Raw genomic sequence first — 26,460 nt, 5'->3', positions numbered from 1 at the left:
GAATCTAGAAGAAAAGAGAAAAAAGAAAACCATAAAGGACATTATTAGGACTACTGGGGAAATTTGAAAACGGATCATATATTAGAAACTAGGATAGCTTACTGTATAAATTTTTTCTATTTTTTAAAGTAATCTCTATACCCAACAGGGGCTCAAACTCATGACCCCAAAATCAAGAGCTGCATGCTCTACTGACTGAGCCAGCCAGGTGCCCCTAAATTCTGTTTTCTGAGTGGGATCATTACATCTAGATGTAATACCCTCAGACTTAGCATGTAAAGCAAAATGTTTATTTAAAAAAAAAAAAGTTAGAGAAAGGATTCACAATCACTAAGTTTTCTCACAGAAATGATCTAAGAAGGGGAATAAGGAAAGGTTTCTTTCCTTTCCTTCTTGGCAATTGCGGAAATTCATTTTAAAAATTTATTCTTACAAGGATGGATGGAGAGAGAGAAAGTTAAAGTAAATGTGGTAAAAATTTAATGATTGAATCTAGTAAGTGGCATACGGGTGTTCACTGTAGTTGTGCAACTTTTTTATAGGTTTGAAATTTTTCAAGATAAAAATAAATATGAAGGTATTCAAATACTTAGAAACATGAAATCAGATTAATACAAAGTGAGAAAGTACTAAAGGTGAATCTAGATTAAAGGTTTATTTATTAATGAAAGGGACCAACAGGGTGGAAAAACTGGTTCAAAGGAGAATTTGAGTGACTGGATATATACAATCACTGGGGAAAAAAGAAAATGCCAGCGTGTATTTGCTAAATTACATATAAAACTGCTTAAATTGAAATAAAAATTATAACCTTTGGAGTTATCTTTTCTACTGGACAGAAACCATTTACATTGTACTGAAAAAAATATCATTTGAAAATTATCCATCCATTTAACATTTAACTTCAGAGTCTGGGTCCTAGTTGATTGTACAGTCTCCTAGGGCAAGGCTCTTAAAGTGCTGTCTGGAGACTCTTGGGGGCGAGGAAGCAGGGAAAGGCAGCTAAAATCCTTTTTAAGAGGTGTGCAAGGTCAAATGATTTTTATAATAATACTAAGGTAAATATATTTGCTTTTTTCATCCTTCCATGAGTGTATGGTGGAGTTTTCCAGAGCCTACATGTGATATTGCAACAGATTGACTACAGAAACAGACATGAGAATCCACGTGTCTTCTATTAAGCTAGAGATTAAAGAGATTTCCAAAACTTTAAAACAATGCCATTCTACTTACTAATTTATCTTTGGAAAATATAGTTGTCTTTAAAATATATATTATTTATGTTCATATGTAATGAGTTACTATTATTTTTAAATGAGCTAATACATATTTTTAAATTTTTATCATAATTTCTAATACATTAAATATTTTTTTAAAAAGTTTATTTATTTTATCTGAGATAGAGAGTGAGAACAAAAGAGGGGGGCAGAGGGAGAAGCAGGCTTTTTGCTAAGCAGGGAGCCTGATATGGGGCTCGATCCCAGGAACCTGGGATCATGACCTGAGCCAAAAAGCAGATGCTTAACCAACTGAGCCACCCAAGCACCCCTCTAATATATTAAATTTTTAAAAATATATTTTATTTATTTATTCGACAGAGAAAGAGAGAGTGCAAGCAGGGGGAGCGGAGTGGGAGAAGCAGGATCCCTGCTGAGCAGGGAGCCTAATGCGGGGCTCCATCCCAGGACTCTGGGATCAGGACCTGAGCTGAAGGCAGACACCTAACCGACTGAGCCATCCAGGCGCCCCTCTAATATATTAAATATTGATCGATATTACCCACCTAAACAAAAGTTCTTCGAGGTCCTCAATAATTTTTAAAATGTATGGGGGTTCTAAGGCCAACAAGTTGGAGAATCATTGCCCTAGAAAATTATATAATACTTCGCAGAACTTCCTCTAGTATGACTTTGAGAGGATACATGCCATAATTTTGCTTTATTTTCAAGTTGCAGACTATCCTTAACAGAAAAAAAGTTGTTAAATGAAATAGAAAAAATAAATTGAATTTATTTTCACTATAAAAAGTAAAAACTAATAAAAAATGTATCTAGACCCTGAATAGTCAAAGTGATCTTGAGAAAGAAAAAAAGTGGAGCCATCACATTGCCTGATTTCAAACTATATTACAAAGCTATAGTGATCAAAACAGTATGGTATTGGCATAAAAACAGGCACGTAAATCAATGGAACAGAACAGAGAGATGAGAAACCCATGCATGTGGTCAATTAATTAACAACAAGAAAGCCAAGAATACACAATGGGGAAAGGATAGTCTCTTCAATAAATGGTGTTGGGAAAACTAGATAGCCACATGCAAAAGAATGAAACTGGAACACTATCTTATACCATACACAAAAATAAACTCGAAATGGGTTAAAGACTTAAACATAAGACCTGAAATTACAAAACTCTTAGAAGAAAACATAAGGGATAAGCTCCTTAACATCAGTCTTGGAAATGAGTTTTGGGATTTGACATCAAAAGTATAGGTAAGAAAAGCAAAAATAAATAAGTAGAACTACATCAAATTAAAAAGCTTCCATACAGCAAAGGAAACCATCAACAAAATGAAAAGGCAAACTATAGAATGGGAGAATATATTTGTAAATCATATGTCTGATAAGGGGCTAATACCGAAAATATATAAGAACTCATACAACTCAATAGCAAAAAAACAAACCATTCCATTAAAAAATAGGCAGAGAATCTGATAGATGTTTTTCCAAAGAAGACACAAATTGCCAGCAGGTACACGAAAAGGGGCTCAACATCACTAATTATCAGGGAAATGCAAATCAAAACCACAAAGAGCTGTCACCTCACACATGTTAGGATGGCTTTTATCAAAGAAAACAGATCCCAAGTGCTGGCAAGGATGTGGAGAAAAGGGGACCCTTGTGCACTGCTGTTGGGCATCTAAATTGGTGCAGCCACTAAGGAAAACAGTATGAAGTTTCCTCAAAAAATTCAAAATAGAACTACCATATAATCCAGCAATTTCACTTCTAGGTATTTATCCAAAGGAAATGAAGTCACTATCTCAGACAGATGTCTGCATTCCCATGTTCACTGCAGATATATAAGAGCCAAGATATGGAAACAATTTGAGTGCTCATCAACAGACAAATGGATGAAGATACACACGCACACAATGGAATATCGTTCACCGTGAAAAAGAAGGAAATACTGCCATTCGTGACAACATGGATGGATCTTGAGGGTGTTATGCTAAGTGAAGTAAGTCAGACAAAGATGAGTGAGACACATAACTATATCTCTATATCATATCACAAAACCAAACCAAAACAGGAACAATAACTCAAACCCAAACTCACAGATACAGAGAACAGATGGGTGGTTGCCAGAGGCAGGGGGTAGTGTGGAGTGGGGAGGAAAACCATACAAACTTCAGTTATAAGAGAAATAAGTTCTAGGGATGAGTATTCAGCATGGTGACTACAGTTAACAATACTGTGTCGTATTTTGATAGCTGCTAAGAGAGTAGATCTCAAAAATTCTCCTCACAAGAAAGTCTCAAAAGTTCTCAACACAGAAAAAATCTCTGTAGCTTATGTGGTGGTAGATGTTAACTAAACTTACTGTGGTAACTGCTTTGTAATCTATACATACATCAAACCATTATGTCATATGCCTAAAACTAATATAATATTCTATATCAATTATAACTCACTTAGAAAATAATAATAATGAACAGTAAAAGTAAAGAAGTCTTTTAAAACCCATATAATACATATATAGCATGGAAACAAAACAAAACAAAAACCCAAAAAGTTGACCCAAACTGTGAGAGCAAAATGGAGTCACTCGTGTCAAGCAGGGGCCTGTGTCAAGCAGCGACACAAACAACTGAGGGGCCTGCAGCTACCAGACACAGCCGAGACCACCACCAGCTGACGACACCCCAGAACTGATAACACGCAGAAGCAGAGAAGGCCTGCAGGGGCCTAAGACGGTTAAATCCCATTAAAGAGGGAGGATTTTTGCAGCATTGTCAGACTCCTCAGACGCCTACCCCCTCTATGTCAGAGCACTTCAAGAAGGTAGCTGCCGCCAAAGGTTCTGCCGATTCATCTCCCAACTGAGCTGAGATCCTTCAATGCTAGAAGTTAATAAGCAGTAAGAGCCGAGAGCTGATGGGACTAGACGAGGCCTTATCTCAACTCCACGCATACAGACTGACATTGGGTTTGGCACGCTAACTTCCTACCCCCTGTTCTATCTTGTTTGTTGTGTGACTTGTCTTGTGCTTTGTTTTATGTGCCGTGGAAGAAGCCAAGTTAAACACGTGGTGAAATGTCAATGAGTTTAGAATCCTGGACCTGCTTGATAATTGTGTTAACCTTGCTTTAAGATTGAATCAAGCTGACATTGTAGAAAGACACAACTCGCGTGTGTGTCTTCAGAGCGTGCTCAGGACAGATGGGAAGTACAGGGTGCCTCGTGTGCGGAGGACTGGAGACACCAGAGAAGTTCCTGAGCATCTGAGATCTGGGGAAAGCCTTCCTAAAGAAATTAGCAGCGGGTACCTGAAGGCTGTGAGGAAGTTAGCCAGAAATATGTGTGGATTTGAGGGGAGGCAGTTTCAGGTGGAAACAACAGCATGAACAGAGCTTCTCCTACTGGAATAAAGGAAGGAAGTCAAGTATGAATAGAGAGAGAGAATGCCTCTGTGTGTGGAAGTGGGGAGGAGGGTGGCAATGACGCAGGAGAGGGAGGTTCTTGTCTCATGGAGTTAAAGAATGAATCTTGCAGACAAAGGAGAGTGAGTAAAGGGATAGAAGTTTATTAAGCAGGGGTACAGAAAGAAAATCTCTCAGGAGCCAGAGGGGTCCTGATGGGGTTCCCACTGTGGGCTTTTAAGGTTGGTCTTTCATTGAAGGCTAACCAGGGAACTTAAATCCTTTTAACAACTCTGTTGATAGCACCACTGAGTAAGGATTGGTGATAACACCTTCAATGGCTTACTTCCTTTTTAGGGTCTGGTAATTCTTTGTTGGTCATAAGTAGCTGTTTTAACAAGACCCCACCTCTGACACCTAGGGCAGCGTGGTCTGGTGTTTTCCTTGTATCTCTGGTTTCCTTACACCTCCCATTGTTGTGATTTTTGTGATCCTGATCCCGTAGCCCCTTACCTATCTCTCCCTACCTCTCCTGGCCTGTTCCTTACTCAGCAGGATGGGAAGAGACCGTGTGAGGAAGTAAGAGATGAGATTGGAACATGTAGTAGGCTAGATCATCTACAGCCTTGTAAGCAAAAGTAAGGGATTTCAGCTGTATCCTAAAAGTCCTGGAAGTTTTAAGAAATGGAGTGAAGAATACAGAAGGTAGGAAGACCAGCTAGGTTGGGGATGTGAATTGAAGTAATGTAGAACTAACAAAATTCTCAGTTTTGCTAAGGTTACTGGGTTGATAGAGAACAGGGCAAATTCAGCTATACAGCGTATCTTGAGTCTGCCTGAGCATTTCTAGACTAGATAGAGAAACAGGCTGAATATCATCAGGTAGGGTAGATTCTGGAGCCAGACCACCCAGGTTCAAATCCCAGTTCCAACACTTCATTTGGACTTATCTAAGACCATGAGAATAACTCACCACGGAGACTTGTCATGAATATTAGATGAGCAAATACTTGTAAAGCACTAGAATGATACCTAGCACATAATTAGAGTTCTATGTGCCTGTTAGTATAATTTCACAAGAAAATTCATACACTTACATTTATTATGCTGTATATCAGTTTCTTCAAATACCACCGTCTCTGAAAGGTGAACAGGTTTCATGGTCACGTAAGTTTTAACAACACTGGAAGGAGAAAAAAGAGAAAAAAAGATACCTAATTGAAATCTGATACCACACATGGCTTTCTGCGGGTTGTGCTCATGACTTAGTAGTTCATCCTACTATAAAAGTTCTACTCCCTGTAATTTTCAGATTCCAGAATAACCGCTAATAACATTTTAATTTATATCCTTTCAATTCTGTTTCTGTGCACATCAAATTTACAGTTTTGCTGCTCTTGAGGACATTCTTCAAGGCCAATGAACTGACCTACCTCATTTTTAAAAAATGGCTACAATGTCATTCCATTTTATGGAGATGACATGGGTTTGCTTTTTCTTTTTTTTTTAAATCCACTCTTCTGGTTGTGGACATTTGTTTACTGCCTCTACTTTTTCTACAGTACAAGCAAGCAGTGACATGGTGAATGTGTGTGTGTACACAGGCAATATACACATATATGTACATTCGTATACATACATACAGATATCTCTCCATTTATTCTATCATTTTTATAGGGAGGGGTTTTAGACTCCAGCTTTCTGGGCAAGGCAAAGTGATCAAGGAAAACTTAAAATGCAGGAGAAAGGTGTCAAAAGTTACCTAGCCATTCATTTATATAAAAGCCCCAGTATTGCAGCCTCCCTTGGTGGCTAACAAGAGGGAAAAATATTCCTTTGTTTCCACCACTCATTCCCACCCCAAGCCAGCCTCCCAGGCAACAAAAATAATGCCACCCTACCTAACCCCACAGTCAAGGGGAAGAAAACAGAGTTTTTCCCAGTTCAGTGATTCTCCACAGGAATCAGACTGCCCCCTAGAGGTCAATTTGGAAATTTCTGAAAGTCTTCTTGATTGTCTCAATGGGATCTGTGAGTGGAGGGACTTTTATGGGCACTGATGTGATTTAGTAAGTAGGGACCAGGGACACAACAATGTGTGGAGTAATCTCGTAATGCAAAATTGTTCCTCAGGGACTGTCTAATCCCTCCACACATTTATAGAGGTTAAAAACTTGTTCATAATTATCTGAGCTTAAACCTAACTTTGTTTTGTATATAAACACAAAATTTTTGTATGATTTTACTAGAATTTACCAGGAATACAACCATTGTGTAAATCTAGGAAAGACTGTACTTTACTCGGCCCAGGATTTTATTGAGTTACTTAAGATTTTGGAAAATCATTTCTTCGAAGCCAACTTTGGTTATAGTAGTTGAGTTGGTGATACATTGAAGTGGTTCAGAACAGTCTCCCCAAAATATGCCAAAATTTTGGCAGGTGTACTATTTTGAGCTGAACACGACTGAGACACTGCAGGCTTAAAAAATTTTTTTGCCTTCCCTTAACTACTTGAAGAATATAAATCAGGAGGCTTTCCCAAATAAGAGTTATTACCAGAGATTAATTTTAGATGAATGTCCCATCTGTATGGCAGGGCACACATCTAATTACCAAACATCTGCTCTTCTTATTGCCTGTGAATTGCCCTCCCCCTTTGAAGCCCCAGGCCCCTATCCCCCCTTTCTTAGCTCAGAATGTCACAGACGCCTCATTTTACCTCTTTGTCTTTGAACCTCTCATGTATGTAGAGTTCTCACGTGCAAAATTAAATTTGATTTTCCCCTGTGAATCTGTCTCATGTCGATTTAATTCTTAGGCCAGCCAGAAGAAACTCTGAAAAGTAGAGGAAAAGTGTTCTCCAGAAAATATCATAACTGTTTCTACATGCATTTGTATCCATCAGTTTCTCATTTTTCTACATACAGGCCCAAGCATCTCACTATTCGTTATGCTTTCTAGTGCGACCATACCAAACATTTACAGGTTAACCATATGTTATTTTTATAAGAATTTTTTTACCACTCCCGTATGTATCAATTTGAGCATTAAATCGATTTTTAAAAATTGTACACATAAGTAGATGTTTAGTAAAAATGATATTACAACGTATTTATTACTGAAAGACAGATAAGAAGACATTTTACAATAATGAGCAAAGCACCCTATCTCTCTAATGCCTGACACATCTCTATCCCAAAATAGAACTTTCTTTTTTCTTTTTTTCTTCTTCAAGTTTTTATTTAAATTCCAGCTAGTTAATATGCAGTGTAATAGCAGTTTCAGGTGTAGAAGTGATTCATCACTTATATACAATACCCAGTGCTCACGCCAACACCTGCCCTCCTTAATATCCATCATCTATTTAACCCATCCCCTCCTACATCCCCTCCAGTAACCCTCAGTCTGTTCTCTAGAGTTAAGAGTCTGTTTCCCGGTTTGCCTCTCTACCCCACCCTCTGTTCATCTCTTTTGTTTCTTAAATTCCACAGATGAGTAAAATCATATGGTATTTGTCTTTCTCTGAATTATTTTGCTTAGCACAATACTCTCTAGCTCTAGCCATGTCATTGCAAATGACAAGATTTCGTTTTTTATGGCTGAGTAATATTCTGTTGTGTGTGTGTGTGTGTGTAGATGATACACACACACACACACACACACACACACACACAATATTCCGTTGTGTATTCATTCTTTATTCTCTTCTTTATTCATTCATCAGTCAATGGATATTTGGGCTGTTTCCATAATTTGGCTATGGTAGATAATGTTGCTATAAACATTGGGGTGCATGCATCCTTTTGAATTAGTATTTTTTTTTATTTTTTTATTTATTTTATTTTATTTTATTTTATTTTTTTAAGATTTTATTTATTTATTTGACAGAGACAGAGACAGCCAGCGAGAGAGGGAACACAAGCAGGGGGAGTGGGAGAGGAAGAAGCAGGCCCATAGCAGAGGAGCCTGACGTGGGGCTCGATCCCACAACGCCGGGACCACGCCCTGAGCTGAAGGCAGACGCTTAACCACTGTGCCACCCAGGCGCCCCTGAATTAGTATTTTTTTTTTTAAAGATTTTATTTATTTATTTATTTGACGGAGAGAGAGACAGTCAGTGAGAGAGGGAACACAAGCAGGGGGAGTGGGAGAGGAAGAAGCAGGCTCCCAGAGGAGGAGCCTGATGCGGGGCTCGAACCCATAACGCCAGGATCATGCCCTGAGCCGAAGGCAGACACTTAATGACTGAGCCACCCAGGCACCCCGAATTAGTATTTTTGTTTTTTTTTCTTTTTCTTTTTTTTAAATGAATGGAGAGAGATGGGGGAGGGGCAGAGGGGGAAGGAGAGAGAGAACCTTAAGCAGATTCCACGGCCAGTGCTGAGTCTGATGTGGGGCTCCATCTCACAACCCTGAGATTGTGACCTGAGCAGAAATCAAGAGTTGGCTGCTTAACTGACTGAGCCACCCAAGTGCCCCAGTATTTTTATATTCTTTGGGCAAACACCCAGTAATGCTTGCTGGATCATAGAGTAGTTCTATTCACAACTTTCTGAGGAACCTCCATACTGTTTTCCAGAGTGGCTGCACCAGTTGCACTCCCACTAACAGTGTAAGAGGATTCCCCTTTCTCTACATCCTCACCAACATCTGTTATTTCCTGTGTTGTTAATTTTAGCCATTCTGACTGGTGTGAGGTGGTATCTCATTGTAGTTTTGATTTGTATTTCCCTGATAATATGTTGAGCAATTTTTTCATGTGTTTGTTGGCCATCTGTATGTCTTCTTGGAAAAATGTCTATTCATGTCTTCTGTCCATTTTTTAACTGGATTATTTGTTAACTTTAATCAGTTCTTTATATATTTTGGATACTAACTCTTTTCAGATGTGTCATTTGTAAATATCTTCTCCCATTCTGTAGGTTGCCTTTTAGTTTTGTTGATTGTTTCCTTTGCTGTACAGAAGCTTTTTATCTTGATGAAGTCCCAATAGTTCATTTTTACTTTTGCTCTCCTTGCCTCAGGAGACATATCTAGTGAGAAGGTGCTATGGCTGATGTCAAAGAGATTACTGCCTGTGTTCTCACCTAAGATTTTGATGGTTTCCTGTCTCATATTTAGGTCTTTCATCCATTTTGAATTTATTTTAGTGTGTGGTATAAGAAAGTGGTCCAGTTTCATTCTTCTGCATGTTGCTGTCCAGTTTTCCCAACACCATTTGTTGAACAGACTGTCTTTTTTCCATTGGATATTCTTTCCTGCTTTGTTGAAGATTAATTGACCACATAGTTGCAGATCCATTTCTGGATTTTCTTTTTCTTTTTCCTATCTTTAAGGATTTTATTTATTTATTTGTGAGAAAGACAGACTGCACGCATGCACACAAGCAGGGGGAGCTGCAGATAGAGGGAGAGGGAGAAGCAGACTCCCTGTCAAGCAGGAGCCTGACACAGTGTTCGATCCCAGGACCCAGGAATCATGACCTGAGTCAAAGGCAGACACTCAACTGGCTGAGTCACCCAGGCACCTCTGAGTTTTCTATTCTTTTCCATTGATCTATGCATCTGTTCTTATGCCAGCACCATACTGTCTTGATGACTACAGCTTTGCACTATAAGTTGAAGTCCAGAACTGTGATGTCTCCAGCTTTGCTTTTCCTTTTCAAGATTGTTTTGGCTATTTGCGGTCTTCTCTGGTTCCATACAAATTTTAGGATTGTTTGTTCTAACTTTGTGAAAAATGCTGGTGATATTTTGATAGGGATTGCATAATGTGTAGATTGCTTTGGGTAGTATAGACATTTTAAAAATATTTGTTCTTCCAATCTACGAGCATGGAATGTTTTTCCATTTCTTTGTGTCATTTTCAATTTCTTTCATCAGTTTTCTGTAGTTTTCATAGTACAGATCTTTCACCTCTTGTGTAGGTTTCTTCCTAGGTATCTTATGGTTTTTGGTGCAATTGTAAATGGGATCAATTCCTTGATTTCTTTTTCTACTACTTTATTACAGAAATATAGAAATGCAACACATTTCTGGATGTTGATTTTGTATCCTGAGACTTTGCTAAATTTCTGTATCAATTCTAGCAATTTTTTGGTGGAGTCTTTCGGATTTTCCGTATACAGTATCATGTCATCAGCAAATAGTGAAAGTTTGACTTCCTCCTTGCTGATTCGGATGCCTTTTATTTCTTTTTGTTGTCTGATTGCTGAGGCTAGGACTTCCAGTACTATGTTAAATAACAGTGGTGAGAATGGACATCCCTGTCTTGTTCCTGACCATAGAAGCAAAGCTCTCAGTTTTTCCCCACGGGATGATATGAGCTGTGGGTTTTTCATATATGGCCATAATGATGTTGTGGTATGTTCCCTCTATCCCTACTTTGTTGAGGGTTTTTTATCATGACTAGATGTTGTACTTCGTCAAATGGGGTTTTTTTTGCATCTATTGAGAGGATTGTATAGATTTATCCTTTTTTCTATTAATGTGGTGTATCACATTGATTGATTTGCAAATATTGAAATGCCCGTGCAGCCCAGGAATAAACCCCACTTTTATCATGGTGAATGATTCCTTTAATGTACTATTGGATTGGATTTGCTAGTTTTTTGTTGAGAATTTTTGCATCCTTGGTCATCAGGAATATGGCCTGTAATTCTCTTTTTTAGTGGAGTCTTTGTCTGGTTTTGGAATCAGGAATGCTAGCCTTGTAGAATGAGTTTGGAAGTTTTCCTTCCATTTCTATTTTTTGTAGAAGTTTGAGAAGGATAGGTATTAACTCTTAAATGTTTGGTAGAATTCCCCTGGGAAGCCATCTGGCCCTGGAGTTGTGTTTGTTGGGATATTTTTGATTACTGACACAATTTCTTTGCTGGTTATCTCTCTGTTCAAGTTTTCTATTTTTTACTGTTTCAGTTTTGGTAGCTTATATATTTCTAGGAATTTATCCATTTCTTCCAGATTGCCCGATCTGTTGGCATATAATTTTTTATATTATTATTGTTGGTATTTCTGTGGTGTTGGTTGTTATTTCTCCTCTCTCAATTGTGATTTTATTTATTTGGGTCCTTCCTCTTTTCTTTTCTTTTCCTTCTTTTTTTTTTAAGATTTTATTTATTTCAGAGAAAGAGAGAGAGCATGAATAGGGGGAGGTGAGGGAGAGGGACAGACAGACTCCCTGGTGAGCTGGGAACCTGACATGGGGCTTGAATCCAGGACCCTGAGATCGTGACCTGAGCCAGTCAGATGCTCCACTGACTGAGCCACCCAAGCACCTCCTTTTCTCTTTTCTTTTTGATAAGTCTGGCTAAGGGTTTATCAATTTTATAAATTTTTTCAAAGAACCAGCTCCAACTTTCATTGATCTTCTATTGTTTTTTAAATTTCTTTCTTTTTTTTTTTTTTTTTAAAGATTTTTTATTTATTTACTCGACAGAGATAGAGACAGCCAGCGAGAGAGGGAACACAAGCAGGGAGAGTGGGAGAGGAAGGAGCAGGCTCATAGCGGAAGAGCCTGATGTGGGGCTCGATCCCATAACGCCGGGATCACGCCCTGAGCCGAAGGCAGACGCTTCACCACTGTGCCACCCAGGCGCCCCTGTTTTTTAAATTTCTATATCATTTATTTCTGCTCTAATCTTTATTATTTCCTTCCTTCTGAGTCTTTACGCTTCACTTGGTATTCTTCCTCTAGGTCCTGTAGGTATAAGGTTAGATTGTTAGTTTGAGACTTTTCTTATCTCTTTAAGTAGGCCTGTATTGCTATATACTTCCCTCTTATGACCACTTTTGCTGCATCTCAAAGGTTTTGGACGGCTGTATTTTCATTTTCGTTTGTTTCCTTGAATTTTTTTTATTTCTTCTTTGATTTCCTAGTTTACCCATTCATTCTTTAGTAGCTTGTTCTTTCTTTCTTTTTTAACATTTTATTTATTTATTTATTAGAGAGAGAGAAAGAGAGCACAAGCACGTGGAGGGGCAGAGGGAGAGGGAGAAGCAGACTCCCCACTGAGCAGGGAGCTGAGGTGAGGCTCAATCCCAGGACCCCTGGGATCATGACCTGAGCTGGAGGCAGATGCATAACTGACTGAACCACCCAGGTGCCCTGTTAGTAGCATGTTCTTTAACCTCCATGTGTTTGTGGTCTTTCCAAATTTTTTCTTGTGGTTGACTTCAAGTTTCATAACATTGTGGTCAGAACTATGCATGACATGATCTCAATCTTTTTGTACCTGGGGCCTGATTTGTGACCTAGTGTGTGATCTACTCTGGAGTTTGTTCCATGTGCACTTGAAAAGAATGTATATTCTGTTGCTTTAGGATGAAATGCTCTGAATATATCTGTTAAGTCCCTCTGGTGCAGTGTGTCATTCAAAACCATTGTTGCTTTGTTGATTTTCTGTTTAGATGATCTGTCCATTGATGTTAAGTGGGGTGTTAAAGTCCCTTATTACTGTATTATTATCAATGAGTTCCTTTATGTTTGTTATTAATTGTTTTATATATTTCAGTGCTCCCGTATGGGGGGATAAATGTTTATAATTGTTAAATCTTCTTGTTGGCTAGACCCCTTTATTTTGACACCATGCCCTTCTTCATCTCTTGTTACAGTCTTCGGTTTAAAATCTATTTTGTCTGATATAAATATTGCTACTCCGACTTTTCTTTTGACTTTCTTTTGCATGATAAATTTTTCTCCAACCCCTTACTTTCCATCTGCAGCTGTCTTTAGGTATAAAATGAGTCTCGTATAGACAGCATATAGATGGGTGTTGGTTTTTTTATCCATTCTGACTTCCTATGTCTTTTGATTGGGGTGTTTAGTCCAGTTCATTCTGAGTAATTATTGATAGATATAGTATTTAGTGACATCTTATTACTTGTTTTGTCATTTTTATGCAGATTTTCTCTGTTCTTTTCTAGTCTTTGCCACTTCTAGTCTTCCTTTCTGAGTCGAAGAGTCCCCTTTAATATTTCTTGCAGGGCTGGTTTAGTGGTCATGACTGTCTTTAGTTTTTGTTTGTCTGGGAAAATCTTTCTCTCTCCTTCTATTCTAAATGGTAGCCCTGATGGATAGAGTATCTTGGCTGCAGATTTTTCCCCTTTAGCATGTGGAATATATCATGTCACTCTCTTCTGGCTTGCCAAGTTTCTGTGAAGAGATCTGCAGCTAGCCTTATGGTTCTTCCTTTGTAAGTTAGGGACTTCTTTTGTCTTGCTGCTTTTAGAATTTTTTTATCACCATATTTTGCAAATTTAACTACAATATGCCTTGGTGTTGGCCTGCTTTTGTTGATTTTGATGGGAGTTGTCTGTGCCTCCTAGATTTGGATGTCTGTTTCCTTCCCCAGATTAGGGAAGTTTTCAGCAATTATTTCCTCAAATAAACATTCTGTCCCCTTTTCTCTCTCTTCTTCTGGGACTCCTATGATATGAATGTTATTATATTTTATGGAGTCCCTGAGTTCCTTAAGTCTGTTCTCATGATCCACAGTTCTTTCTCTCTTTTGTTCAGCTTCATTATTATCCATTATTCTATCTTCTATATTACTTATTCATTCCTCTACTTCTTCCATCTTGTGGTCATTATATCTGGACAGTTTTGAATCTGTTACTGTATTTTTCATTTCTGCCTGATTGTTTTTTAGCTCTATGATCTCTGTCGTATGGGTCTCCCTGATGTCTCCATGCTTTTCTCGAGGCCAGCGAGTATCCATGTGACTGTGCTTTAAATTCTCCATCAGGTATATTACCTTTTTTTTTTTTTTAAGATTTTATTTATTTATTTGACAGTGATAGAGACAGCCAGTGAGAGGAAACACAGGCAGGGGGAGTGGGAGAGGAAGAAGCAGGCTCCCAGCGGAATAGGGAGCCCAATGTGGGGCTTGATCCCAGGTCTCCGGGATCACACCCTGAGCTGAAGGCAGACGCTTAATGACTGAGCCACCCAGGAGCCCCTCCATCAGGCATATTACTAATATCTGTTGCAATTAGATCTCTGGCTGTGACCTTTTCTTGTTCTTTCTTTTGGGATATATTCCTCTGACTTGGCATTTTGTCTAGGTCTGTGTCTTCTTTTCTGTGTTAGAAAATCCTGTTATGTTTCCTGTTCCTGAGAGGGCAGGATTCCGTATAAGCAGGTTAGGCAGCCAGCGTTGGCTCTGTGCTGTTTACTGAAATTGGTTTATACTGAGGGGCAGTAGAGGGAAATGGCACCAGCCAGATCCTTTGTCTCTGCAGAGGGAAGTCTGTGCTTACTGCTCTCAGGGAAGCCCTTCCAGAAGAGTGAATAATTTCCCCTTGTGCTTCCCAGGTGTTTTTCAGATCTCTGTTTTCATGCTGTCTCCAGGTTGCCTGCCTGCCTGAAGCAGTGCAGTATACTTTGAGCTCTATCAGAGCCAAGCCTGCTGACTTTAATAACTCCAAACTTCAGAGATATGCTACAGCAGGGGCCTGCACTGGTCTTCTGGGGGAGGGTCTCACTATGCTGGGACCAATGCAGGTTTGACTGAGAAGGACGGTCTCACCAGAGCACAGAGGTATGAGATTAGGAGCAAAGCAGGCTAGACAGTCAGTGTCTGGGTTACCTGCCTTCAGCAGGTGCCTATGACAAGGGCTGCGGGAGGAAAATGGTGTCTGATGGCTCTTTTGTCCCCAGAAAGGCGACTCCGTGAATGCCACCTCTCACAGATGCACTCCAAGAAGAGTGAACCGTCTCTGCCCATGCATGTTAGGTTATCCGCAGATCATGCCCTCTGCCCCTGTGTTGGCTTGCCTGCCTTCTAACCAGGAGTAGGGCAGCGCCCTCAGAGCTCTATCCCAGCCAAGCCCACAGACCTTTAAAACTCAAGTGTTTAAGCTCCTTAGGTTGAAAGAACTCATAAAAATCATCTGCTCTCATTTTCGAAGCCAGTGGTTTTGGGCAAGTGTTCTCCTTGTGTGTATCCCTATGTGCTCCACTCTCACCTTTCTCTGTGACCAGGGTTCCCGCCTCGCAGCAGCACCTGCAATCTGTTTCTTCCACAAACCACATCTCCACACTTCCTATCTTCCTCAATGTGGCCTCTCCTCTCCCTCTAGTTGTGCAGTTTGTTCTGTCAGTCCTCAGGTCAATTTCTTAGGTATTCAGAATGATTTGTTTGAGGGATGAGGACAGCAGCATCCTCCTGCTATGCTGCTATCTTAGCTCCCCCAAATAGGGCTTTAATTTTACTTTCCCATACTTGAAAGGCCCCTTGACATAGTTTTTTAAAATCAATGACATCCCAAAGTCCTCTAGCAACCATTAACTGTATCTCATTTATTTTTTTCCCCTGCCTTCAGGCTCCACATATCTAGGACATCCTTCTCAGACTGGACTCAGACTTCACGTCTTAGAGAAAACCTCTTTACCATTACACATTTGACTTCCTTTTTTTTTTTTTTTAAGATTTTTTATTTATTTATTCGACAGAGACAGCCAGCGAGAGAGGGAACACAAGCAGGGGGAGTGGGAGAGGAAGAAGCAGGCTCATAGCAAAGGAGCCTGATGTGGGGCTCGATCCCACAACACCGGGATCACGCACTGAGCCGAAGGCAGATGCTTAACCGCTGTGCCACCCAGGCGCCCCCACATTTGACTTCCTAACTAAATTGTGAAAGTGACCGGGCTAGGTTCAATTCGTTGCAGTATCTGACACATAATACGTGCTCAATAAACATCAGTTAGATTAAAACGTAGGGAATTTGGAGTTTCCAGGCTGATGAACATGTGGAGATTCAGGGAGAGTGGTACACACAGAGAACATGGCAGCACTGCACACTTTCCCACATACCTTGCCCTGTGTATCTCTTCCATCAGGCAGTTTCTGAGTTAGACCCTTTCACAATATACCGGTAATCTAAAACATTAAAGAAAAAAAAAAAACATTAAAGAATACATGCACACAAATATTTGCTTAAGAATGAGTGAAGAAAACAACATGAGACAAAAAGAAAAAAAAGGAGCTGATGGAGCTAGGTTTATAAACTGAGATAAAAGTTCATGCTGTTACTGAACACATTTTGATTACCCAAACGAAAGGGACACTGTAAAAAGCTATAACCTGGGGAAGAGGCTTGTGAAAAGTACATTGATTACAAAAGAGATGCATAAGGTGACTGAAGGAAACAACGAGAGAAATGAAAAGTAGACCATGGAATACTTAGTGATGATTAGAGGAAATTTAAGAAAGCACACCAAATGAAATGTTAAAGATAATATTGGATATGAAAGAAAATGTCACTGAAGACATGGATGTGCAGATGGGTAGTCTCATTATACTCCAAGAAAATGAAATTAACAACTACAACAATATATATCATGATGTGGTCAATTAAACTTCACAGTAAAAATGCAAAATTTTATACTTTAAGAAATGTTGCAGTTCGGGGCGTCTGGGGGCTCAGTTGGTTAAGCGATGCCTTCAGCTCGGGTCATGATCCTGGAGTCCCAGGATGGAGTCTGGCATGCATCTGGCTCCCTGCTCAGCAGGAAGTCTACTTCTCCCTTTGACCCTCCCCCCTCTCATGTTCTCTCTCATTTTCTCAAATAAATATATAAAATCTTAAAAAAAAAAAAAAAGAAATCTTGCAGTTCATTTAGAAGGATAAAAATAAATGCCCTCTGAATTACTTGTAACTAATAAAGCAATATAAGAGAAAATAAATATCTAGAACAATGTGAAGGGAAAAATAAAATAAAACACAGGGAATTTGAACTGAAAGACCTATCTGAAGATAATGGAAACAGATAAACTATGTATTGAGGGTTCTCAAGTAGGAGTCTTTTAAAGCCACTTGTTCATGTGTAAGGACAAGTTTAATTGAAACTAGATATTATCTGCACTTAATCAGGTGCTCATCATCTGCAATATGTTACTACGCCCTGAAGGGGTTCAGAGAAGCAAGTTACCACTCTGTGAAGCTTCTGTTGTTCCCTGAGAAGGTAATATGTGACATAAATTCACATGAGAATAAATTCAGGGTGAGAAACCCAGTGTAAACTGGTATGTTAAATATCAGTACTGAGTTTAAATTCTTGCTTGCTTTTTTCATAAAAATAAAATGAAGCAGAATTTTTTTTTTTTTTCCTTCCTGCATCTCAGTGGGTTTTCTTGCATTCTCCTAGAGTACACAGAGTCCACTGGAGTCTGAAAAAGAGATGTTAACTTTTCAAGTCTGGGGTTTGGCAGTCGCTAATTCGTACCACCACTTGGTGGCAGCGGTGTCCCACAACTGTGGGATCTGTTTTGCAGGGATAAACCTTTTCTAAAAGATTACGTGTAAATAGTTAAGGGCAAGCAGTAGCAATATGCACTCAGCCTGACACGGGCCCTTCCTCTTGACTGTTGACACTGTTAGTTTACCTGAACCCTGTGCTTCTGGAAAGCAGTATGGTAAAGACCACCTCCCCCACCCTTTTGTCTTCCCCAAATCTTCCCCATTCCTTTGTGTTCTAGGAAAGGGCTTACTCAAAGAGGTGCCCTTTGCCATTGACTTAGATAAACCTCACTGTCCACTCTATGACTCCCAGAGCTCTCACAGATGATTCCTCTGTTTACCTGTGACCAGGCCAACTGCAGATCCCCCCCCCTTTTCGGAACGTGATGACAAAAGCACACCTAGACCCTCCAACTTCCCATTCTTTGATATAACTGATAAGCTAAGATTAAAACTGTTTGTTCCCCTGAAACTGGCTAACCATGGAGAAAAATATTTCCTGTTCAGCTACCTGACAGAGACTTCTGCTTTAAAAAAGCCCAACTCTAAATCATCCCAGCCATAGTCTGTTTACCCCTCCCTACGTAAATCTAAGGCAAAACCTCCCGGCAGATGTACCCTGATCTTTGCATCTAGGTGGTTCTCCTTATCACAATAGCCCAAAGAAAGCAATCTTCTTACTTGTCTGGCTTTGACTTTGACACATCCACCGATTCCTCCTGGAGAAAGCTTCACCCTCACCAAACCTAAGCCTGCCATCTGGCAGACAGATTACTCTCGACTCTGCGCAATGTCTCCTAGATAAATCTTCTCCCAAAAGAGATAAACGCCTCTTCATTTTTAATACTAAGATAGGGAACCTGAAGGGACTCCATTTTAGAAAGGCTCTATTTCTGCTGTTTCTCTGCTAAATCCCATTTACTCGTGTTCTGTATTTTGCATCTGAGTAAACCAAAGAATCTATGTTCCCACTCTCAAGGGGGAAGCCAAAAAGTTAATCATTCTCTGAGTTTCATCCTAGGCCCCCAAACACCCGATGACATCTAAAAAGAACTGGTTCCCAAGCATTTTCTAGGACATTCGCTTCGAACAAAACTTGGTGGACACTGGCATCAATATTCCCTACTTTGGTGATTTAGGGAATAACAACTATTGTTCACCTGACACTCATCTTTGATTGTACCCCATCCTAGACTCCTGAAGGAACTCATACCCTGGATCCCCTTCCAGTATAAACCCCTCATCCCAAGCGACAGGGAGACTCACTTTCCTGAGTCTCCCAGAACCTCCATCTGCTATACTCTGTCACTTACACTATTCATTAAACTCTGCTCTCACTTCCTCTTGGCTTGCATTTGATTTCTATCCCACGCAAAGCCAACGACCCTCTTGGTTGGTTCTGCAGGACCCCCTCTGGGTCCTCAGACCTGGCCCATCTACGTCAATACCCAAGCTTCACAGAACATCTGTATCTCTCAATATAATATTTCCAACTAACATTTATACAGAAAACTTTCAATAACCTCTTAAACAAAATACAACATTTTTAATAAAATAAAATAGAAAAAAGTCTTTCATTCTAAATACTATTGATGTTTCTTCAGAGTTAATTATGGGTTGCATTGTGTGCCCCCTCCCCCTCAAATATGACCTTATTTGGAAACAGGGTCTTTGCAGATGCAATTAAAATGTCCGTTAAGATGAGGTCATACTCAAGTAGTATGGGCCCCTGATCCGATATGACTGGTATCTTTATAAGAAAAGACAGAGAGACAGACGTACACTGAGAGAATGCCATGTGACAATGTAAGCAGTGATTAGAATGGTGCCTCTGCAAATCAAGAAACACCAAGGATTAATGGCAACTCCAGAAGCTAAGAGAAAAGCATGGAATAGATTCTTTCTTAGAGCCTTCAGAAAGGGCTCTGTTAATCCCTTTGATTTGGGGCTTCTGGCCTCCAGATTTGTGAAAGGATAAATTTCTGGGGTTCTCTAAGCCTTTTGATTTAAGGTGCTTTGTTGTAGCAGCCCTAGGAAGCGAATAGAGTCCTCATTCAAATTTTTGAAAATTGTGGAATTGATCGTCCAGAAAAGGGATGCAGTATGGGTCCATTGGTGGTGTTAAAGCAAAAATTGCACTGGACCAAGTTAAACCAGCAAAGGAGACTTTATCTGAGGCTACTGCAATAGGAGAGAGGCCAGCACAAAGTCTAAACTCAACTGCACTGCAGCAGAGGGACCAGGGCTTCTCCAAGGCTGGGGTGAGCTAGTGGAAAAGTACCAGAGGATGTCAGCGGGGTGGCATGGGCCATCTGTGTTTGCTGACTTTATCCAAAGAAAAAATAAATTTCTCTTATCTTTACGACATGAAACAGTTTTGTAACTTGGAGCAAGGAACTTGGAGTTGGCTCCTACCCTCCTGTGGAAGATGACAGAGAGGGGTGCTATCTCCTTTGCTGATTAAATTTCAAAGAGATGGTCCCCAGGTTCTTGAGACTTCCCTGGGTTGTAAAACGGACCAGACACTTTTTAATAGATTTACATCTCAAAGGGGTAAAGGAAGAATTTTAAAGTTTTCTAAAGTAAATTCTAAGAAAAGGGAGCACAGGGGCCTAGAGTCAGGAAGAAGCCTGTTTAACTGAAGTCAAGCTGAAGAGAACATTAAACCATCTTGGTCAGTGGCCTTTGACTGTACAAAATCTGCTGTGTGTTACTGATTATATTAATTATTTGGTGACAGAGAAACAATATTTTAAGCATCTCACACCTAACAAGATAGTTTGGATTTTTAAACATTATATATAGGTATATTACCATACTTTAGTTGCCTGTTTAAGAAATTGGTTGAGGGCTTACGGTTGACATAATGTAAGTTTTCCTACTTAAAATAAATGAGAAATAGCAGATTAGCATTTGCATGCAGAACAACTGGTCTTCAGTAACAGATTACTGATGGATAGCAGAAGATGACTACATTTCTAAATTATTTAAATTTTTTTTGACATTTTTGAATCATAGAGCCAAATTTCTTTTAAAGAACCACCTGTCTGACAGAGTGATTCAGTGCAGACCCACCACATTCTAAATCCTAGAACAAGGCCATGTTTAATGAGCTTTCTCCCTGCATCCCCCACTTCTACCCCCACTCTCATCAAGATCCAGGACAGATGGGCCATCAACTCAAAGATCAACAGCAGGACAGTCCCACTGGCACACTGCCTAGAAAGCTTGGGAGTGAATAACAAACATCTGTTCTAAAATCTACAACACAGACCCAAGGAGGAGACAGCTGCTAGCCATATTCCCTCTACCCCAAGACAATGCTTTTAAATTGCTGTTGGCAGCCAAGAATTAAAAAACAAAAACATACACAATAGAATAGAAAATAAACAATGCATTAGGTGATGTAAGGCTAAGTATTAATTCAGTTGGGTAGGTATGTATATATGTATGTATACATGTAGGTATGTGTGTGTGTATGTATATGTGTCTTAGGTCATAATGTAAGGTGCATTCCTTTGAGAACTGTTCTAGGAAGTCTCCAGTAGTTACTGGAAAGAAAAGGAAAAGGAGTCAACTAATACTAAATGTCTTAGACATCAATGGGCTAGGATTTGAGATCTGGTTGGTCCCATTCTACCAATTCACCTGCCAACAGATATTACTGGTAGTCCAAATCACTCAAGGAATTTTCAGCTGTCCGAAGTTTGGCATTTGAAACCCAAAACCCATTGCATTACCATCGTCCTCTGGTTTCTCTAACCTCCTGGCAAGCAGCCTCTTTCACTCACTTCTGGTAGGCCAGTAAGAAACAAACTGGGCAGACAAAATTAAAAAAAAAAATCATATCAATCTTGTTTCTGTAAATAGCTAGATAAGGACAAACAAAAATAATCTCAAGGGATTGTAGAGAACATCTTAAATCAAGCTCCATCATTTTTACAAATGAGAAAAAGTTAATGCCATTGACATGAGGTGATTTACTTGAAGTCACAGAGCAACTTAGTGATAGATTTAGAGCAAGAAACTTGGTCTTCAAATTTTCCAACCTGGGTTCTCCCTGCGAACTCCATGCCTGCTGACGGGGAGGTGTGTTCACAGTACTCAGGTATGATATGTTTTCATTACACTTTACTTAAGAGTCTGCATACTGGATGGTCTGGAACACAGCAAGCAGTGGTGAATGTAGCCGGCATTCCTCTCCATTCTTCTTCAATTTACCTGGAGTCAAAGTGTCATGAGGGAGGACTCCAAGTCCACTAATTTGAGGTTTGATGCCACTAATCATACAGCAGTTATTTAAGTGGGGCTGGAGGGTGGTAACTACCAGGAGTCTTCTGAATAGTGAGTTTCTGTATCTCTAGCTTACTGATGACTGATGGAAATTTTTTGTTTAAAGATTTATTTGTTAATTTGAGAGAGAGAAAGAGAGCGTGCATGAGCAGGGTAGGGGCAGAGGGAGAGAATCTTCAAGCAGACTCCCTGCTAAGAATGGAGCCTGATGCGGGGGCTTGACCCCGTGACCCATGAGATCATGACCTGAATCAAAACCAAGAATCGCACACTTAACCGACTTAACCACTTAACTTAAGCCACCCGGGTGCCCCATGACTAATGGAAATTTTATCTACAGCTTATTAAAACACCCAACGAGAAAATAAAACACAACTAATACAAGTGGTTTGAAACTTAAAAATTTTCTAAATAAATAAAAATTTCTAGTTATGACTCAATAAGGCAGAATTGAAGAAAAGAAGACTTTTCTTACCCTGAATTCCAAGACAAAATTCTACAATGTGAAAGGCCTAGTGAAATTCTGGGAAAGTTTCTGTCATTTTTTGCATCTCATTGCATTATTATTTTTTAACTGTGAAGGGATTCCCACCATCTAGTTAATGGGATTCCCACCATCTAGTTAATGAACACATCCATCCTCATATATACATTTTTCGTGAGAACATTTAAGTTCTACTCCCTTGGCAACTTACAATTATATAATACAGTGTTATCAACCATAGTCACAATATTTAACTTTAGATCCTCAGACCTTATGCATCTTATAGCTGAAAGTTTGTACCTTTTACCAAGCTTTCTCCCAACCTGCAGCAACCACTGTTCTACTCTCTTTTTCTGAGTTTGACTTTTTCTTTTAAGATTCCATATATAAGTGGGGCATCTGGGTGGCTCAGTTGATAAGGTATTCAATTCTTGATCTCAGCTCAGGTCTTGATCTCAGGTCTTGAGTTCAAGCCCTGCGTTGGGTTCCACCCTGGGCATGGAAACCACTTAAAAAAATTTTTTTTTTTCCATATAAGTGATACCATACAGTGTTTGTCTTTCTTTATCTGGTTTATTTCACTTAGCATAAAAGCCCTCAAACTCCACCCATGTTGTCACAAATGTCAGGATTGCTTTCTTTCTCGTGGCTGAATAATATTCCATTATATGTATATACCATCTTTATCTATTTGTCTGTTGATGCACACTTAGGTTGTTTCATATTTTGGCTATTGTGAACAGTGCTGTAATGAAAATGGGAGTGCAGACATCTCTTCAGTATTCTGTTTTCATTTCCTTTTATATATACTCAGAAATGGGATTGTTGGATCATATGGTAGTTCTATTTCTAATTTTTTGAAGAATCTCTATACTGTTTCCCATACTGCACCTACCAATTTTACATTCCCATTAACAGGGCACAAGGGTTCCCTTTTCTCCACATCCTTGCCAACACTTGTCATCTCTTGTCTTCTTTTCAATAGCCATTACAACAAGAATGAGGTGATATCACTGTAGTTTTGATTTGCATTTCCCTGATGATTAGTGATGTTGAGTACCTTTTTGTGTACTCTTGGTCATTTCTGTGTCTTCTCTAGAATAATATCTATTCAGATCTTCTGCCCATTTTTTTTTTTTTGTTAAAGATTTTATTTATTCATTTGAGAGAGAGACAGAGACAGAGAGAGAGAGCACAAGCAGGGGGAGAGCCAGAGGGATAGGGAGAAGCAGGCTCCCGCTGAGCTGGGAGCCCCATGTGGGGATCGATGCCAGGACCTGGAGATCATGACCCGAGCTGAAGGCAGCCACTTAACATCTAAGCCACCCAGGCGCCCCCTTCTGCCCATTTTTAACTGGATTAATAAATATGTAATTTTATAAGATAATAAGTAAATCTGAATTCATTTTAAATAAGTTCAACACATCATTTCCAACACTCCTCCCTTTTTTTGGCCCAAATCAAAGTTTTTCTACATCTCTCTTTACAATGAATGTTTTGTGCAGCATGACTGTGCAGAATTCAGATTCCAATATTTATGGCCAATCCAAAGTAAAGTTGGCAGGTGGCTCCCGTCAAAATCCAGAGACTGTTAAAAATAAAATCAGGTCAACAAATTGTATTTAGTAAGAGTTTATTGTGCACAGAAGAACAGTTTGCAAACTGGGAGTCTTCAAAGCAACAGTGACTTGAAGCCTAGAGACATGTTACAGGCAGCTAATAGAGTAAAAACACAGAAGCTATATCATTTATGATTGGTTACAGCATTGGGGTTTTCCAAAAGACAGGGAATTGGTTAAAAGTCATTCTTATGCCACTTTTGGAAAACAATTTAGGTTTTATTTATGATTTTCAGAGGCATTTACCAGAAACAATCCAAGTTGTTTTGCTTATGTTGCAGAATAAGTTATATTAAGTTCTGCTTATGTGGCTTAACTTGTTCTGGGGGTTCAAGGAATTTTCAAGTCTGGTCTCCATTTTGTATTTATTTTAACCCATCTAAAAAGGTGTTCATTTGAGATATTAATATAAGTTTTTCCCGTACACAACGGGCAATGAAGTTAAGATACAAAACACCTGCCCACCAGAAGCATAAACAGGTTTTAAAATTAAAAGTTAATTTTGAGCCAGATGATGTGGAAGCAGAAATCATCTCACACAGCATCCCATTCAACCTTCATTTAAGGATGAAATTCTTTCAGTGAATGAAAGAGCCTCCAAGAGAACTCACATGTCATCACTTCGGTCATTGGTCACCAAATATTTATAAGCACCAGCTTTGTGCTAGACACTACTAGGTCCTGGGAAGACAAGAGGAACAAGATAAGGTCCCAGCCCTTGCCAAACTTACCGGCCAGTGGGGAAACAAACCACAGAAACTGAACAAGGAAAACAGGTCCCAACAAACGCCAAAAAATGCTATAAAGAAAAAAACAACAAGCTACTATGAGAGAGAATAAAAGGACTATCTAAAACAGTCTGGGTGGTTAAGAAAGGTCTCTTAGAAGAGATGACATTCAAGGAGAAAGTCTACTATGGTTGGTTGAAGGAGAAGCTTCAGGAAGAGGGAAAAGCATGTAAAATCTCGGGATAGGAAAGAACCTGTGTACTCCAGGACTGGAGAGAGGCCTGGATACAGGGAGCTTAGTGAGTAAAGGATGTAGGTTGCTTTCTCTTTAGCTTCAATCCTCTTTCCTTGAAGAAAAGCGTATTGCAGCCTGGTAAGTAAAACAGATGAGGGCACAAGTTCTCTGATCAAAAAGGTGAACAGAACACTCCTACATGAATGCCTTAGCATGTGAAGTACTCAGAACTATGCTTGGCTCATAGTAAGTGCTTAACAAATGTTGGCTTTTTTTTTTTTTAATATTTATTTATTCAACAGAGAGAGAGCGAGTGGGAAGAAGAGAAAAGAGGAAGAGACTCTCAAGCAGACTCCTGGCTGAGCTCGGAGCCCAAGGCAGGGCTCAATCTCATAACCCATGAGATTGATGAGGGAACAGAAGGCAAGCTGAGGACAAAGCAGAAACTGACACCCTGCAACCCCCACCCCATGGGATGTACGTGACATTCCTCAGGCACCCCTGGCTGCCCTAAAGCTAAGGAAAGGAAAAACAAAGAGTTAACTGACAGAGATCACAATCCTGCAAGACCTGAGTCTCCCTCAGTTTACACGTCCTAGTGATTTACAAGGAAGCAGCTTTCTTATCAATAGCCTAACTTCCAGAGACCCATAATTCAGTTTCCTGAAGCCCTAACATTACCATCCCCTCCATAAAACTGAGAGGCTGAGGCAGAAGGAAATGTAAATAAAATGGAATTTCTTTTAAAACTGCAGCCCATTGATAAGGACATGTGATAGGAGGAAAGTAACATTCTCCCAGGAAGCTCGCAACCACCTTACTGTTAATACCTTCTAGAGGGGTAAACAACCTTAACTTGACAATGGCAAGGCCTCCAGCATCCTGCAAGTCTTCTTTAACATATAGAAGTACTTTCTCAACCTTCCTTTTTCCTTACCTCCCCCAACCCCATGGTATATAATCAGTCACCCCTCACAACCCCAGGGCAGCAGCTCTTTCTGCCCACGGCTCCTGTCCCCGTGCTTTAATAAACCACCATTTTGCACCAAAGACGTCTCAAGAATTCTTTGTTGGTCGTGGGCTCTGGACACCACTTCACTGAATCTCACCTATATCCCACAACCTCATCAAGATCATGACCTGAGCCTAAACCAAGAGTCAGACGTTTAACGGAGTGAGTCACCCAGGTGCCCCAAATGTTGGCCTTCTTTAAAT

The 26,460-nt window shown here is 39.7% G+C and overlaps 1 protein-coding gene across 4 annotated transcripts in view; it reads right to left on the bottom strand.

Moving 5' to 3' along the window:
- The window catches only part of BICD1 (BICD cargo adaptor 1), a 280,674-nt gene extending 254,952 nt beyond the window's left edge, over positions 1-25,722 (bottom strand). For all 4 annotated transcript variants that reach the window (XR_008955926.1, XM_057303224.1, XM_057303222.1 and 1 more), the window contains exons 1-4: positions 25,014-25,722; positions 16,461-16,526; positions 7,365-7,480; positions 5,742-5,827 (exon numbers count right to left, since the gene is read on the bottom strand). The gene's annotated coding sequence lies outside the window, so the exon portion shown is untranslated. The remainder of the gene's footprint in view (positions 1-5,741; positions 5,828-7,364; positions 7,481-16,460; positions 16,527-25,013) is intronic.
- Between the last annotated feature and the right edge of the window lie 738 nt (positions 25,723-26,460).

This window comes from Ursus arctos, unplaced genomic scaffold (genome assembly GCF_023065955.2).
Source record: "Ursus arctos isolate Adak ecotype North America unplaced genomic scaffold, UrsArc2.0 scaffold_26, whole genome shotgun sequence".
Taxonomy (NCBI): domain Eukaryota; kingdom Metazoa; phylum Chordata; class Mammalia; order Carnivora; family Ursidae; genus Ursus; species Ursus arctos.
The sequence above is the reverse complement of the archived record's forward strand: the minus strand, read 5'-3'. Positions and strand labels throughout refer to the sequence as shown.